We start from the raw sequence: 18,958 nt of genomic DNA, 5'->3' as shown, positions 1-18,958 counted from the left end.
AGTAACTGGTTTGGAAAGTAAGAGAAGCTAAATTTTGTGACTTCTGGAAAAGAAAGCCTAGAGTTTTTAAGGTTAGTGGGGGGTGCCTGGGTGGTTATTCAGTTAGACATCTGACTCTTGGTTTCAGCTCAGGTCATGATCTCACAGTTCGTGGGATGGAGCCCCATGTTGGCTCTGTGCTGACAGTGCAAAGTCTGCTTGTGATTCTCTGTCTCCCTCTCTCTCCATAGCCTCCCGCCACAACTTGTTCTGTCTCTGTCTCTCTCCAATAAATAAATCAACTTAAAAAAAAGTTTAGTGGGCTTGGCAGTGATAGAGCCCAGAGGGATTGAGCAGTTCTTGGAAGGCAGGCAGGCAAAGAATTTAAGGACAAACAACATGAAAACAATGATCTGAAGAGTACCTGGGACACATAGTGGGGAGGTTATCCATTCATCCTGGAGTGCATCCTACAGAGACAGCATTTACTGAGACTCCTCCAGGAAAAAGTACCTAGAAATCATGATTTCCCACTCCTCCCCTTTAGCATAAGCACAGGACCACCCACAAGAACCAGTGCAGCATGGACATTTGCTTTCTCACTTGCTCACACCATGCCCCCAGCACTCCAGTGGAACTGCCCTTCTAGTCATATTTGCCTCAGTACCAACACGGTGGGATCCTTCCCCTGGAAGACTAGCCAAAAACCATGCCAACATCATGTCTCCCAGGGCAGGAGTTTTGTGGATCCTCAGTTCTAGTGGTGTTGGCAACCAATAAGCTGGAGCACACTTCCACATTTAGACCAAGTAGAAAAAACTGTGCACATTAGGCAAAGACAGCCTCTACAGATGACTGGCCTGGAGGATAAAGTGGCCGGTACAAAACAGCAGAGGACATGAAGCACACACTGGAGACACTTCAGGACCTCTACCAGGCCCTGGGGAGCAGGGGGAAATTCACCTCAGGGTGCTACAGGACCTCTAATTCATAAAACCATCACCCTCAAGAACAGGAGATGTAGTTGACTTTTCTAACACAGAAAGACAGGTAAGAGACAGACAAAATGAGAAGACAGAGAAATTTATCTCAAGTGAAAGAATAGGACAAGGCCATGGGCAAAGATATAAGTAAAACAGATATAAGTCACTTGCTTTGTAGAGAATTTAAATCAGTGAACATAAGGATACTCACTGGATTTGAGAAAAGAGTGGAAGACCTGAATGGGACACTTAACACAGAGATAAGGAATAGTATAGCAGAGATAAAGGGTATAATAAATGAAATGGGAAACATGCATTGATGGAATAAACAGAAAGATGGAAGAAGCAGAGGAACTAATTAGTTACCTAGAAAACAGAGAAATGGAAAGTAATTGGCTGAGTAAAAGAGAGAAAAAAGAATTATGAAAACAACAATAGACTTAGAGAACATAATGTCTCCATCAAATCTAGTAATATTCATATTATAGGAGTCCCAGAAGAAAAAGAGAGAGAAAGGGGGGCAGAAAACTTATTTGAAGAAATAATAGCTAAATTATTAGGAAAAAGATATCTAGATTCAGGAGGAATAGAGTGTGCCCATCAAAATCAACAAAAACAGACTTGCACCGAGACATATTATAATTAAATTGGCAAGATATAATGACAAAGAAAAAAATCTTAAACGTGGTAAGACAAAAGAAGAAAATAACTTACAAAGGAAAACCCATAAGGCTAGCTGCAGATCTCTCAACAGAAACATCCTAAACCAGAAGGGAGTGGCATGATATATTCAATTTGCTGCATGGAAAAAATCTGCAGCCAAATGTACTCTATCCAGCAAGGTTTTCATTCAGAAAGAGAGAGAAAGAGTTTCCCAGACAAATAGAAACTAAAAGGGTTTATGACCACTGAACCAGCCCTGAAAGAAATATTAAATGGGAATATTCCACTGGAAAGGAGAAACCAAAAGTAATACTGTAAAGTTTGAAAACATGAAAGCAGTAAAAATGAATATTTCTATTAAAAATTCAGTCAAGGAACTCGAAAAAGGATGTACTCTTTAAATGACCATCAACTTAATATAGACTGCCAAATGCAGAAGTGATATAGAAACCTAATGGTGACCACAAATCACAAATTACTAATAAATATGTAAAGAATAAAGTGAAATAAATCCAAATAAATCACTAAAGAAAATCATCAAGGCAAGAAAGAGAAAAAGACAAGAAAGGATCAAAGAAAATCTCCAAAAACAACTATAAAACCAGTAATAAAATGGGACTAAATACATATCTATCAATAATCACTTGGAATTTAAATGGACTCAATGCTCCAATAAAAAGACACAGGGTGACAGGATGGATTTAAAAAAGAGAAAAAAAAAACAATATCCATTTATATGCTGCCTACAAGAAACTTATTTTAGACATAAAGACACCTGCAGATTGAAAGTGAAGGGATGGAGAAACAACTATCATGCAAATGGATGTCCAAAGAAAGCCACAGTAGCAATACTTATATTGGACAAAATACACATTAAAACAAAGACTGTTTTAACAAACAGTTAAATAACATTCTATAAAAATAAAGGAGACAATCCAACAAAAATATATAACAATTATAAATATTTATATACCCAACATAGAAAAATGAAAATACATAAAACAGTTAATAATAAATGTAAAGGAACTAATTGTTAGTGATAAATAATTGTAGGACCTTTAACATGCTATTTACATCAATGGATACATCATCCAAATAGAAAATCGACAAAGAAACAATGGCTTTGAATAACACACTGGACAAAATGGATTTAACAGATATATTCAGAACACCCCATCCTAAATACACATTATTTTAATGTGCATATGGAATATTCTCCAGAACATATCACAGACCAGGTCACAAAACAGGTGTCAACAAGTTCAAAATGGTTGAAGTCATACCATGCACCTTTTCTGACCACAATGCTAGAAATCAACCACAAGAAGATTCTAGAAAGAGCACAAATACATGGAGGTTAAATAACATGCTACTAAACAGTGAATGGGTCAACCAGGAAATCAAAGAAGAAATTAAAAAGTACAGGGAAACAAATGAAAATGAAAACGCAGTGATCTAAAACCTCTGGAATGCAGTAAAAGCAGTTCTAAGAGGAAAGTTTATGGCAATATAGGTCTCCATTGAGAAGCAAGAAAAATCTCAAATAAAACCTAACCTTACATCTAAAAGAGCTAGAAAAAGAACAATAAATGAAGCCTAAATGCAGAAGAAAGAAGGAAATCATAAAGATTAGATCAGAAATAAATATAAATGATACAGAAACTAAACAAACAAGCAAACAAAAGCAAAATACAACAAAACAAAACCAACCCACAATAGAACAAGTTAATGAAACTAGGAGCTGATTCTTTGAAAAAAAATCAATAACATTCATAGAACTCTAGGCATACTTATAAAAAAAAAGACTCAAAATCACAAATGAAACAGAAGAAGTAACAACCAACACTACAGAAATACAAACAATTCTAAGACAATATTATGGAAAAACTATATATCAACAAATTGGACAACCTAAAGAAGTGGATAAATTCCTAGGAACATATAAACTACAGAAACTAAACAGAAACATAAACTACAAAAACTAAACAGAAAGAAATAGAAAAATTTGAACAGACCAATAACCAACACTGAAATTGAATCAGTAATCAAAAAATTCTCAACAAACAAAAGTCCAGGACCAGATGGCTTCACAGGAGCATTCTAACAAACATTTAAAGAAGAGTCAATACCCAAAATAAGTCAGTCAGAGAAAGACAAATACCATATGATTTCACTCACTTGAGGAATTTAACAAGCAAATGAACAAAGGGGATAAAAGAGAGAAAGACAGACCAAGAAACATACACTTAACCATAGAGAACAAACTGATGGTTACCAGAATAGAGGTAGATGGGAGATGGGTTAAAGGTGATTCAGATTAAGGAATGTACTAGTTGTGATAAGCACTGAGTGCTGTATGAAAGTATTGAATAACTATACTGTACCCCTGAAACTAATATTACACTGTATGTTAACTAACTGGAATTTAAATACAAACCTAAAAAAAAAAATAAAGACTTAGTACCTATTCTTCTCAGAATATTCCAAACTATAGAAAAGGAAGGAAAACTTCCAAATTCATTCTCTGAGGCCACCATCACTTTGATCCCCAAACAAGACATAGACACAATTAAAAAAGACAACAGGCCAATACTCTTGATGAACATAGAGCAAACATCCTCAACAAATTACTAGCAAACTGAATCCAACAATACATTAAAAAAGTTCTTCACCACGATCAAGTGGGATTTATTCCCAAGCTTCCAAGTGTGGTTCAATATTTGCAAATCAATCAGTGTGATACATCATATCAATAAAAGAAAGGGTAAGAACCTTATGATCATTTCAATAGCTACAGAAAAAGCATTTGACAACGTGCAACATCTATTCATGATCAAAACCCTCAACAAAGTAGGTTTAGAGGGAAAATGACAATAATGGCCATATATGAAAAGCTTACAGCTAATATCATCCTCAATGTGGAAAAACTAAGAGCTTTTCCTCTATGATCAGGAAGAAGACAAGGATGTCCACTATCATCACTTTTATTCAACATAGTACTGGAAGTCCTAGCCATAGCAATTAGATAACAAAAAGAAATAAAAGGCACCCAAATCAATAAGATAATAGTGAAAATTTTACTATCTGCAGATGACATAATACTATATATAAAAAACTGGAAAGACTCCACCAAAACTGCTAGAGGTAAATAAATTCAGTTAAGTTGCAGGATGCAAAATCAATGTGTAGAAATCTCTTGCATTTCTATACACTAATAATGAAGCAGAATAAAGAGAAATTAAGAAAACAATCCCATTTACAATAGCACCTAAGTGACATTGGATATAATAGGACACCTAAGAATAAACCTAACCAAAGAGGTGAAATACTTGTACCCTGAAAACTATAAAACACTGAAGACAGAAATTGAAGATGACATAAAGAAATAGAAGGACATTCCAAGCTCATGGATTTAAATATTGTTAAAATGTCTACACTACCCAAGGCAGTATACCGATTCAATGTGATCCTTATCAAAATACTAATAATATTCTTCACAGAACTAGAAAAGTTCTAAAATACATATGGAACCACGAGAGACCCTGAATAACCAAAGCAACCTTAAAGAAAACAAAAACAAAAACAAAACACAAAGCCGGAGGTGTCATAATTGTAGACTTCAGGTTATATGACAAACCTGTAGCAAACAAAACAGTATGGTACTGGCAGAAAAATAGACACATATATCAATAAAACAGAATACAAAACCCAGAAATAAGCCCACAACCGTATGGTCAATTAATCTTTGACAAAGCAGTAAAGAATATCCAATAGGAAATAAACACTCTCTTCAACAAACGGTACTGGGAAAACTGGACAGATACATGCAGAAGAATTAAACTGGATCACTGTCTTGCACCATACACAAGAATAAATTCCAAATGGATTAAAGACCTAAACATGAGACCTGAGACCATACAAATCCTACTAGAGAGCACTGTGTTGGCCATTGCCACATTTTTCTAGACATGTCTCCTGAAGCAAGGGAAAAAAATAGAACTACCTTATGATCCAGTGATCATGCTACTGGATGTTTAAAGAATGCAAAAACACTAATTCAAAGGGATACATGCACCTCTATGTTTATGGCAGCATTATTACAATAGCCAAACTATGGAAGCAACAGAAGTGACCATCAATTGATGAATGGATAAAGAAAACATGGTATATCTTAATACAATAGAATTTTATTCAGCCACAAAAAAGAATGAAATCTTGATATGGATAGAGCTAGAGAGCATAGTGCAAAGTGAAATAAATCAGTCAGAGAAAGACACATACCATATGATTTCACTCATATGTGGAATTTAAGAAACAAAACAAACAAGCAAAGGGGAAAAACAGACAAAAGAGAGAGCAATAAACCAAGAAACAGACTCTAAATTACAGAGAAAAAACTGATGGTTACCAGAGGGGAGGGGCATGGAAGGCTGGATTAAATAGGTGATGGGTATTAAGGAGTACGCTTGTTGTGATAGCATGGTCAAGTATATAGGTGTTGAATAACTAAATTCTATACCCGAAACTAATATAACTCTATATGTTAACTAACTGGAATTTTAAAAATTCTTGGGGGCACCTGAGTGGCTCAGTTGTTTAAGTGTCCAACTCTTGATTTTAGTTTAGGTCATGATTCCAGGGTTATGAGATTGAGCCCCGCCTTGGGCTCCTCACTCACCTCACTGAGTGTGGAGCCTGCTTAAGATTCTCTTTCTCCCATATATATATATATATATAGTCAGAATGTGGTAAACACTGTATGTGTTTATATATGTATGTGTTTATATATGTGTGTCATATATATATGAGAGAAAGAGAATATATATACATATATATGTATATATTCACAATGTGGTAAACACTGTAAAAGAAATAAAATAGGAAGGGTATGTAGTCTGACACTAAACTCTTTCAATCTGGTAAATATTTCACATTCACAGCTTCTATATACTTTACTGTATCTAAATGTAACTACTATATCTAAATGTTGTCATTATAACAGAGATATCTATGGATTGTTTATGTCTGCAGAATATTTCATCTGTCTCAAAGGAAAGGTACTACCTACTGTAATGATACTTTTGTGAGCTTCTGATTTTGTTCTGATTGGATGCTTTCCATGCTTCAAAATTCTGAACTACAGTCATCTTTTGAAATAATGCCATACTAATTTAAATGGTGACATAAATTAAAATACTTCTCAGGTGCTTGGATTCAATTAACATCAAAGTGTCACACATCAGAAAGAAACATAATGATTTATCTTGAAGTAATCAAAGAAGTTTTCTAATACACAATTGCAATGGAGCTGTTGCAATGTGACCAAAATAAATGACTCTGGATTGTTCTACAAAAACCAGAATAGTACAGTATCATTAGTAACAGTAAGGAGTATAGGTGTTGGGACAAGACAAAGTTGAAAGTAAGCACTAACATTGCAGCTTCCTAATTGGGTGACCCCAGACAAGTGATTTATTCCCTTTGATCTTTCATCTCTAAACATTGGAAGGAAATAGAGAGATAATGAGATAATGTATGTGAAGATGGTGTGCCCACATAGCCAAACTGTTCTGTTATTATCTACTCTTCCTAGCCCACTTTTTTGCTTGCTTCTCACACTATGTTCATCTAGTCACAGGTTTATGGAAGAAGGATACACTTTAATACAAAGAGGGAGAGGTTTGGGCATATTAAAACAAACATCACTCCCTCTGCCCTAAAAGTACATGAATTATTGTTATAAAGTAGCATTTCTGTAATTTCCCCTAAAACCACATCATATTTACCATGTTTCCAGATCTCTTTAAGCTCCATTCTGTTTTCATCTCATACCTAAAACATTTCTTCTTGGTGGGAATCCTGGATTGCTCATCATTTGGACCTATGCAGTTTTACCCACTAGCCCAGCAATGTTGATCAAATCATTTTACCTCCCTATCAGCTCCTTCCTTTGTAAAATGGAAAACAATGCTTCATTGGACCCCTCATGGAGTTTACACTCTAGTAAGGTGACACTTAAAAAATGAAGAAAAGAAAAAGAAGTTGCCTATATATTACTTAGCAGTAAAAGCTAAGAAGAAAAATAAAGCGAATAAGGTAGGTAGGAAGTATTATGGTGGATAAGTTTGAAATTTCAGATAAGATGTCCAGGGAAAATGACATCTGATTCAGGACTTAAAGGGTGTGAAGGAATGAGTTCCTATAGAAATCTGGAGCAAGGTTGTTAAGTTGAATGCAATGAAAATACACAGCTCCAGACAGTAGTGCACTAAGTGTTTTCAAGGGTCATGGAAGATGCAAATATGGCTGGAGGGGTGGATGATGGAGGTTTGAGGCAATGAAGACAGAACTCTCATGGCCTCTTGTATGACACTGCAGGTAATGGCAAAAAGTTTTGTAAGAAGTAAAGCTACTGAAAGGTTTTAGACAGAGTAGTGATATGATCTGACTTCCTTTTAGTAGGACCTATGTTGAGAAAAGAATGCATGGAGCAAAAGCAGAAGCATGTAGTCCAGTTGCAATAATGTGAGCCACAATGGTAACAGGGGAAATATTGGCACTAAGAATTAAAGTATAGAAAATACTTTACAAGTGCCTGATACGTGGAGAATGAGATACAATGTTATTTTTTTATTAAAAAATTTTAATGTTTATATATTTTTAAGAGAGAGAGAGAGAGAGAGAGAGAGAGACCGAGCACGAGTGGGGGAAGGGCAGAGAGAGAAGGAGACCCAGAATCTGAAGCAGGCTCCAGGCTCTGACTGGTCAGCATAGAACCTGACACGGGCTGGAACTCATGAACTGTGAGATCATGACCTGAGCTGAAGTCTGACACTTAACCGACTGAGCCACCCAGGCATCCCTAATTTTTAATTTTTTGTAAATTTTAATTCCAGTATGGTTGACATACAGTGTTATATCAGTTTTAGGTGTATGATATAGTGATTCAACAATTATATACATTTCTTAGTGCCCATTGTAAGTGTACTCTTAAACCTCTTTACATGTTTCACCCATCTCCCCACCCACTTCCACTCTGGTAACCATCAGTTTGTTCTCCATAGTTGAGAGTCTATCTTTTGGTTTGTCTCTACCTTTCTTTGGTCATTTGTTCTGCTTCTTAAATTACACATATGAGTGAAATCATATGGCATTTGTTCTTCTCTGAGTTATTTCACTTAGCATTATACCCACTAGATCTATCCATGTTTGCAAATGGCAAGATTTAATTTTTTTTATGACTGAGTAATATTCCACTATCTATCTATCATCTATCTATCATCTATAGATCTATCATCTATCATCTATCTATCTATCTATCTATCATCTATCATCTATATCTCTATCGATGGAGATAGGCTGCTTCCATAGTTCGGATATTTGTAAATAATGATGCTATAAACATTGGGGTGCATATATCCCTTTGAATTAGTGTTTTTATATTATTTGGGTAAATCTCCAGTGGAATTACTGATCTCCAAAATTGGAATTACTGGTGATTCTGTTTTTAACTTTTTGATGAACCTCCACACTCTTTTCCACAGTGGCTGCACCAATTTACAATCCCACCCACAGAGCAAAAGGGCTCTTTTTTTCTCCACATTCTCCCCAACACCTGTTATTTCTTGTGTTGTTGATTTTAGGCATTCTGACAGGTGTGAGGTGATATATCATTGTGGTTTTGATTTGAATTTCCCTGATAATGAATGATGTTAATCATATTTCAAATGTCTGTTGGACATCCATATGTCTTTTGTGGGGGAAATGTCTGTTCATGTTTTTGCAATTTTTAATTTGGATTATTTTATTTTATGGTGTTGAGTTGTATAAGTTGTCTATATGGTTTGGATACACTAACCTTTTATCAAAAATATCATTTCCAAATATCATTTCCTATTTAGTATAGTAACCATCTGTCACTATACAACATTATTATAATATTATTGACTATATTCCTAGTCTATACTTTTCATCTCTGTGACTTATGTATTTTATTATAGTTTTAAATATTTTCTTAGTTTCATTGCTTTAGTGTTCTTATCAGAGGACTTCCATATCATATATGTTGAGCTGTCCTACATATCTTCTATCTGTATACCTTTTTCTCATGCCATTTTTATCTTTTATCTGTTTGTATTTGATAATTTTACTCTTTTTGTTGTTGTTGTTTTGTTTTCTCTTTCTCTTATGGTGGTAATCATGGTATTTAACACCCTTAGGGTGTTTTTCATGTTAAATGCTTTGGAAATATTAAGCTAGAGTTTTTGTCTCTAGTTTTGATTTTCCCAGAAGGAAACTATGAGAAGAGGGTTGGGTGAAGTAGTTCATTTGGAAGGTGGAGAAAACACAAGGGGGGATGATTGGAAGTGAGGCAAGGAAAGAAAGACAGACAAATGAGTGCATTATCAAGAAAGTTCTCTTTCTAGGTAACTAGGGCATAGTCCCCCTGGGGAACTCAAGACACTAAAGCAAAGATTCTGTCCAGAATGATTCCATCTAAAGGATGTTGGAGCATGCTCATGTTGGCAGCACATACCCTGAAAATTGAATCAATAAAGAGAAGATTAGCATGGTCCTGACACAAGGATGACACAAATTTCATAAAAGAGTGTTTGAATTAGGTCTTTTTAAAATCCCCATTATTGATTGAGGATTGCTCCAGGAGAACTTTTATTCTAAGGCACTTTACCATTTCCGAAAGTAGAGAAGCAGAGCTCTAGCCACTGGAAAATGTCCTTGGCCACTGGAAAATGTCCTGGATAAAGAGATGGTGAAAGTGAGGCAGGCAGATGCCAAACATGGTGGGGGGGGGGCACTCATAGTATGATATTTTTCATCACATTTTTGACATTTCACGTTTTGTATTTCCTTTTATCACTTTTTTTCCAGTAGGTTTTATTATTTGTTGGCATATTATTCAGTTAATATAACCATTTCCTAAGTCCTGGCTTTGATTTGAACTCTTTTTGTTCTATTAGAACCTTTTGTGAAAGCAGCAATCGTCAAGCGTAGCTCAACTTCATGGCTCAAGGCACACTCTTAAAAATAAAAGTATCTTAAAAGTATAAGAAATAACTGTGTATCCATTTCTATGTTCCTCAGGATTAACTATGATTCCAGAAGTCTTCTAATCTTTGTGTTTGTGTGAGTCAGAGTTCTACATCAGTGTGTTTTCCTTTTGCAGTAGTCTTTAAGGTCTGCTATGCCATACCCTTTCTTCCTCACATCTTTCCAATCTCTGAACCATCTTTTTCCTGTGATCCTGATCCTTTTATGTTTTGTTACCACAGATTATTCTTTGGGGTAGACTTTTGTCCTTTGAAAAGGAAATGATTAATCTTTCTGGAATCTTAAGCGATTTGGTCTGCTTCAGTACTGCTTCCCATTTAATATTTCCCCATAAATTTCATGCTTATTTGCAATGAAAAGCCTGTGAGAACATTTCTGAATAATACTAGTTTATCCCAGATTTACTCATCAGGTTATTGCTTAGTTTACAGTTTTCTGATGGTTGAGTGGTGGTGGTTTTTGTGATTTTGGGTTCTTGGGGTCATTCTATACTTTAAATTTCTGTGCCATTGCTGAGTAATGACTGGTCTCAAAAGAGCCTTTGGCTCTTTTGTGTTGGGACATGTCTTCCTTTATTCTGGGTTTCATAAAGATTCCTTGTCACTTAGTTTGATTGAAAATGTTGCATATGTTTTACACTCCTACCTCTCACCTTTGCTATCCAAACTGCTCTGTTTGGTTTTCATTAATGTAGTTGGGAATATCAAAAGCACAAACAGACAGAAAGCCTATAATGTTACCATACTCTTGTAGCCAGCATTTCTCTATTTCTTCTATGGTCTGTTTTGGTAAGGTTATTATTTTTTCAAGTAAGTATAAATTAAATAAATAAAATTATATCTCAATTTTCACAGAATTAAAAAAAATGATAATATCCTTTTATTATTTTTTTTTAAATTTCTGCAGTACTTGTAGTAATGCCTCATGTTTTATTTCTAAATATTATGTGTAGTGTCTTTTTATTCCTATTGAAATCTCACCAGAGATGTCATTATTTTTTGTTTTTCTTTTTTTAAATTATTTAATGTTTATTCTTATTTTTGAGAAAGAGAGAGAGAGAGAGAGGCAGAGCATAAGGAGGACAGGAGCAGAGACAGAGAGGGAAACACAGAATCAGAAGCAGGCTCCAGGCTCTAAGCTGTCAGCACAGAGCCCACTGGGGTGCTCAAACTCATGAACCATGAGATCATGACCTGGGCTGAAGTCTGACACTTAACCAACTGATCCACCCAGGTGCCCCTATTTTTGTTTTCAAATAATCAACTTTGGCCTTGCTAGTAATTATATTTTGTTTGTTTGTTTGTTTGTTTGTTTTGCCTTTTCATTTATTTTCTAAATTTTTTACTGAGGTCTTCTTAGTTTAATCCAATATTTGCTACTTAAGAGAAAGAGAACATGTTTTCAGTAATATGTCAGTGACTTGTATATTTACTAAATTTTCTAGAATATTAAAATCAGGGTTTTATTTTATGTTTTTTTTTAATTTAAACTCAAGATAATTAACATACAATGTAGTCTTGGCTTCAGGAGTAAAACCCAGTGTTTCACCTCTTATGTATGACACCCAGTGCTCATCCCAGAAAGTCCCCTCTTCAATACCCATCACCCATTGCTTGTACATAGTAACTAATAATTGCCTTTATTATATGTTTGTTTTCTACTTCTTTGATCTCTTCTATAATCATTCATTATTCTTGCCTTCTACTTTTTTTTAATTTGATTTTCTTTCTCCACCATCATGTAATGTACATTTAGCTAGTAAATTTTTAGTCTTTTTTTCTTTTAAAATGTAAGTATTTATGGCTATAAATTTTATCCTACTAATTTTTAGCTGTAACTCACAAGTTTGATATTTGGATTTTTTTTTATTTCACTTCAAATTTTTTAAAATCCTATTATTTCTTCTGTGACCTATGAGCTAATTTCCAAGAAAATAGTAATTTTGTATTTATCTTTTGTCACTGATTTCTAAATTAATTGCATTTTATTTAAGAAACATGTTTTGTATTTCAGTCTTTCGAAATTTATTGAGATAGGCTTTAAGATAATAATACGTTTGTAAATATTTTACATGGTCATGCAAAGAATATGTATTCTGCATTTATTGGGTGAAATATGCAATTAATGTCCATAGGATCAATTTTGTTAATAGTACTGCTCAAATTTTCTACAACCTCATTGGTATTTTGTCTGTTTGCTTGTTTGTTTGTTTTTACAAATAAGCATTTCCAAGAGTCTTTTTTAATGATTGGACAATTTTTCATTCTCTAGTATCCATTTGATCCCAAGTAATAATCTTGCCTTGAAGTTTATTAAGCCTATTTTGTTAAAGTATAGCTATATAATTTTCCTGTTGGGGTACCATTTCAGAGATATCTTTCTTCATTCTTTATTTTTAATCTTTCTACTACAACACATCATACTTGAAATTGCTTTTTTTAAGTAAGAATATTCAATATTGTAAAAATAATCTAGTAAATCTGAGAATCACTATCTTTTAAGTGGATTATTTATTCTAACCATATTTAATGAAATTGTTAATACTTAAATGTCAACCATATGAAATTGCCCTTTTTATGTAGACACATTAAAGATAGCCCCATTAGTATTATTTTGGATGTTTTCTCAAAGCAAAAAGGCAAGAAAAGAAATAAAAGACAAAAGTATTCTTTTCAAGTATTGTAATGTATACATAGAAACTTGAGCAAGCTGAAGCAAATATTATAAATTATTTTTTAATAGTTTACCAAGATGGTTAGCTACTTACTAAATATATGTTCTAATAGAAGCTATTTAAATCATCAAGAAAAATGTAAGCATATAAAGAGAATAATCTTCACATTAGACAAGCAATTAACAAAATACCTTTGGTAAGTGTAAGTACTCTGTAGCATCTTAATGAAGATAATCACAAAATGTCATTGAATGAGAAAACTTGAACAAAAAAAGAGAGAATACATACATCTGGATAGAAAAACATGAAACTATGTCAATTTTCATAGTTCTTATTTACTATTTACTATGTCTAAATAGAAGAGGAAGCACTAAATAGTGTTAAAGTACTTTATAACACTTCTGCTTTCATCTGTAATATTTGACATACTCTGCAATAAGTTGTAGCACATATCAGACAGCACTGTAATGAAAAAAAGAGGAGGAAGTTCTACTTATAATTTTGTGCACTTGTCAGCCCTTACTGAAGCATTAGCATTGGATCTTTCATATATGTGTGTTTTAATACTTTGCTACGATTTTTGATATTTATTTTAACAAAACATAAGAAGAAAGTGAAGTAGAAAATGCTCACAGGCAGAAAGAAAAAATGTTCTTTTTGGAGAATAAATTAAAGTTGCAAAATTCACCTGCTGTTGGTTTTAATTAACTTACATGCAGGGGATAGAAATATATTATTTAAGGGGCACCTGGGTGGCTGAGTAGGTTAAACGACTGGATTCTTGCTTTTGGCTCAGGTTATGATGTTGGAGTTTCTTATGTTTAAGTCCAACATCCGGCTCTGTGCTGGCAGTGTGGAACCTGTTTGGGATTCTCTCTATCCCTCTCTCTTTCTCTGCTCGTAGAATCACTGTGGTTTCCTGCTTCAACAGTGCTTGGACTGAACCAGTGCTGAACCCCGCCCACAAGGGCGTGAGGGGAGGGTGCCCTCAGAGCCAGCACTTCACCATCTCTTCACAGTCCCCTCTGATTGGTGCCACAGCGGTCTCGGACCCCACAGCCTCTCTTTTAGCCATAGGACCCAGGACTCCTTGCAGGTGCACCAGAACTACCACCAGGCCTGGAGACTGCTTCAATGGCCAGAATAACCTGGAGCTCAATGCTTCCTATCTCTTACTACTTTGACGTTGATGATGGGGCTTTGAAGAACTTTGCCAAATATTTTCTTCACCAATCTCATGAGGAGAGGGAACATGCTGAGAAGCTGATGAAGCTGCAGAACCAACCAGGTGGCAGAATCTTCCTTTAGGACATCACGAAACCAGACGGTGATGATTGGGAGAACAGGCTGAATGCAATAGAGTGTATGTTACACTTGGAAAAGAGTATGAATCTTTCACTACTGGAGGTGCACAAACTGGCCACTGATAAAAGTGACCTCCATTTATGTGACTTCATTGAGACTCATTACGTGAATGAGCAGGTGAAATCCATCAAAGAATTGGGTGACCAGGTAACCAACCTGCACAAGAGGGGCTCCTGAATCTGGCATGACAGACTAACTCTTTGACAAGAACACTTTGGGAAACAGTGATAATGAGAACTAAGCCTTAGGCTGTCTTCCCATATCCACAAGGGTGACTTCCCTGGTCACCAAAGAAATGCATGCATGTTTGGGTTACCTTTTCCTTTTCTATAAGTTGTACCAAAACATCTACTTAACTTCTTTCATTTGTACCATTCCTTCAAATAAAGTAATTTGGTACCCAAACAAACAAACAAACACACTGCTCGTGTTTTCTCTGTCTCCCTCAAAATAAATAAATAAATAAACTAAACAAATAGATTATTTAATCTTAGTTTTAGCTCTTATAGATTACTAGTCTTAACACATTTTTCTATTATCTTTCTTGTATGTCACCCCATAATCAATCTCTCCTCCATGTAAAATCTGATGTGATATTTTAAGGCTCAACAAAAAGAAATCACACCATTCCCTATGTTATTTCTACCATTCTCTATGACTTCCTATTTCAGTTAGAATAAATTAAAATAAAACTGCAACCACCAAAGAGCCTACATGATCTAGCCACACTTTCTCTCCTCCCTCAACATCTATCCTTCTCCGTATCAACCACCATTGTCCCGTGAGAGATACAGCGGTAGTTAATGAAGCACAGAAGAGATGTCTGGGCCTTCCCATGATGTAACAGTGGAATCTGCTAGAGCCATCTTGTGGTCCTGAGGAGAACTGGCCTGGGGATTGCTTTAACACAGTTGGCAGATGGAAAGATGCAAGAACTGTCAACAAGCCAATCCTACAGTAATCTTTACTCCAGTGTTCTTGTTATGTAAAATAGTAACCCTTTACTGTATGAGCCAAAAAAGCTTACCCCAAAACACTTAGGCATCAAAAAACATTCATCAAAGGGAAAAAATTTGATAAAATAAAATAGATACAGATTTTTTTGAGTAAAAAAACAGAAAAAGCAGCTATCTAGACTGGGTGCTGAGAGGGTACAGTGGAAAGGAGCCAAATGTCTGGTAGATACAGAAGATATTCCAGAATTACAGGAAGCAGATATAACAAAGACAAGAATGAGAACTGGGACAGAAATTGGAAGACTTGTTGAATTATGTATATGAGAAAGTCAGCCCTACCTTTTTTTCTCCCATGCCCCATGTACAGTTACCTATTGCTAGACATTTTCATAGAAGCATAAACTAGGGGGATCTTTTGCTGAGGAAAATGAACAAATAGGCAAATAGACATATAATCAATTTTTGTTGAAAGAATGAATGAGCATTTGCTAAAGTTGATCATATTCTACACCATAAACTGATGGAAACAGAACTCAAAAAATTCAGGAAAAAATATATCAGATTTGAAAAAGAAAGATCACATTCGCATATATAAAACACTGCATGTAACAATTCCAAAATATACATTATTTTTACGTATACATAGAACATTTACTAAAATTGACCATATAATAAGAGATAAGGACAAAATTAATATATTTAGAATTGAAACCACATTTCTTGTATTTTTTTTTACTTCAGTGAAATTAAATTTAGATATCAGCAATCCTCCTCCTCTGTGCTCACAAATGACTAGAAAAGATTTACCCATTTGGGAATTAAGACAGTGCTTTTAAATAATGCATGAGGGGAATAAAAAATAATAATGGAATTTTTAAAAATATCATGAACTAAATGATATATAAATAAAGGGTATCAAATTTCAATATGTAACTGAAGCTATGTTGATAGAGAAATAGATCATTTGAAATGCATATAAAAATAAACAAGAAAAGTTAAAGATCGATAATATAATCAGGAACTTTTGGTTCCAGTCAAGAAAGAGTTTTAGAGACTGGATCTAACTAACCTGTTACCTGAAACAAATGAAAATCAGACAGAAAAGTATAAAAATATGACTTTTAAGACATTGAAACTGGATAATGAAGGAATTTCTCAGAGACAGAAAACATACCAGGTAAGCCTATAATTGTCCTAGTTCTCAATGCCTTGGCAAAGTTAAGTATCCAGGTAGAACATGGAAGATTTTGAGTTGAGTAGATGGAACCCAATATCTGGAGAGACCAAGGAGGAAAAACTAGCACTACAGGGTCTATAAATATTAAAGGATAGTAAGAACATATTGAACAACTTCATGCCAATAAATGTGGCATGTTAAATTCCTTAGAAGACATACACTAACAAGGCTAAACCAGGATGAAACAGATAATATGGATAGCCTTATCTCTATTAAAGAAAAGGAGTTAGTAGTTAAAAATCTTCCCCTTCAACAAACAAACAGATAAACAAACAAAAACACTCTAGGTTCAGATAGCTTCACTCATGAATTTAATCAATAACTTTAAAAAGAAATGATACAAATTATAAACAAAATCTTTCAAAAATTGAGGAGGAGGGGATGTTTGTCAAATCAATAAGGTCAGCTTTACTATAAAAACCAGAAAAAGAGGGGAGCCTGGGTGGCGCAGTCGGTTAAGCGTCCGACTTCAGCCAGGTCACGATCTCGCGGTCCGGGAGTTCGAGCCCCGCGTCAGGCTCTGGGCTGATGGCTCGGAGCCTGGAGCCTGTTTCCGATTCTGTGTCTCCCTCTCTCTCTGCCCCTCCCCCGTTCATGCTCTGTCTCTCTCTGTCCCAAAAATAAAAATAAAAAACGTTGAAAAAAAAACCCAGAAAAAGACATTACAACATAAGAAAATTATAAACCAAAATTCCTCATTTATATAGATGCAAATGTCCTAAACTAAATTTTAGATTATACTTAGCAACATATAAAGAGGACAATACATCATTACCAAGTAGAGTTTATCCCAGAAATGCAAGGTTGATTTAATATTCTAAATAAGAGATCAGCTAATTATTTCTGTAAATGGCCAACTAATAAATATTTTAGATTACAGTATATAGTCTTTGTCACAACTATTCAACTCTTCCACTATAGCATAAACATAGCTATCAAACAATATATAAATGTATGGCATGGCTATGTCCCCAAGAAAACTTTATTCACAAAAACAGCTGGACCTTGGGCTATACTTTGCTGACCACTATTCTAAATCATTCAACTGAAATCATCATTTTAACAAATGAAAAGAGAAACCCAATATGATAAACTTAATAGATGGAGAAAAAGCATTTGAACAAAAGCAACATGCACTTCTGCTAAAAATTTCAGCAAAACAAAATAATCTAAGGGAATTTCCTTCTTTTGAAAAAGCACATCTACCAAAAACCACCAAGCTCACATCATGCTTAATTGTGAGAGACTGAATGAATGTTTGCCACCTAAAATTAGTATAAATTCAAGTCTATTCACTGTTTACCACTTCTGTTGAACATTATACTGAAGGTTATAGTCACTTAAAATAAGGCTAAAAAGCGAAGTACAAGGCATCAAAATTTGAAATTAAGAAGTAAAATTATCATTACAGACACAGGAGTATTTATCTGGAATAATGTGATCCTGAAAAAGCTTCTAGACATATTAAGAGAATTTAACGAGGGTGAAGGGTGCATGAACAATATGAAAAAAAATCAATTTTGTTTCTATATAACAATAATGACTGATTAAAATTGAGATTAATAAAATAAAACTTGGGGGTGCCTGGGTGGCTCAGTTGGTTGAGCATCTGACTTCCATTCAGGACATGATCTTACATTAATGGGTTTGAGCCCCACATAGAGCTCTGAAGGCTCAGAGCTGCTCAGAGCAGCTCAGAGCCTGGAGCCTGCTTTGGATTGATTCTGTATCTCCCTCTCTCTCTCTCTCCCCCTCCTCTGTTCACTCTCTGTCCTTCTCTATCTCTTAAAAGATAAAATAAAATGTTTAAAACATTTTAAGTAAAATAAAATAAAACTTTGAGTGACTGGGTGACTCAGTTTGTTAAGCATCAGAATCTTGATTTTGGCTCAGGTCATGATCTCATGGTCCATGAGTTGGAGCCCCATGTCAGGCTCTGCATTGAGCCTTCTTGCGATTCTCTCTCTCTGCCCCTCCCCAGCTTGCATGCACACACACTCTCTCTCAAAATGAATAAATAAACCTTAAATTT

The 18,958-nt window shown here is 34.8% G+C and overlaps 1 protein-coding gene and 1 non-coding gene across 2 annotated transcripts in view; both read left to right on the top strand.

Moving 5' to 3' along the window:
• The window catches only part of GABRB3 (gamma-aminobutyric acid type A receptor subunit beta3), a 474,786-nt gene that overhangs the window by 106,494 nt on the left and 349,334 nt on the right, over positions 1 to 18,958 (top strand). The gene's annotated exons all lie outside the window — the stretch shown is intronic.
• Positions 10,139 to 10,246, top strand: LOC122469722. Its single transcript, XR_006293614.1, has one exon. It is a non-coding gene; the product is annotated as a U6 spliceosomal RNA (small nuclear RNA).

The sequence above is a fragment of the Prionailurus bengalensis genome, chromosome B3 (assembly GCF_016509475.1).
Source record: "Prionailurus bengalensis isolate Pbe53 chromosome B3, Fcat_Pben_1.1_paternal_pri, whole genome shotgun sequence".
In the NCBI taxonomy this organism is placed as follows: domain Eukaryota; kingdom Metazoa; phylum Chordata; class Mammalia; order Carnivora; family Felidae; genus Prionailurus; species Prionailurus bengalensis.
This window is presented reverse-complemented; position numbering and strand designations above follow the sequence as displayed.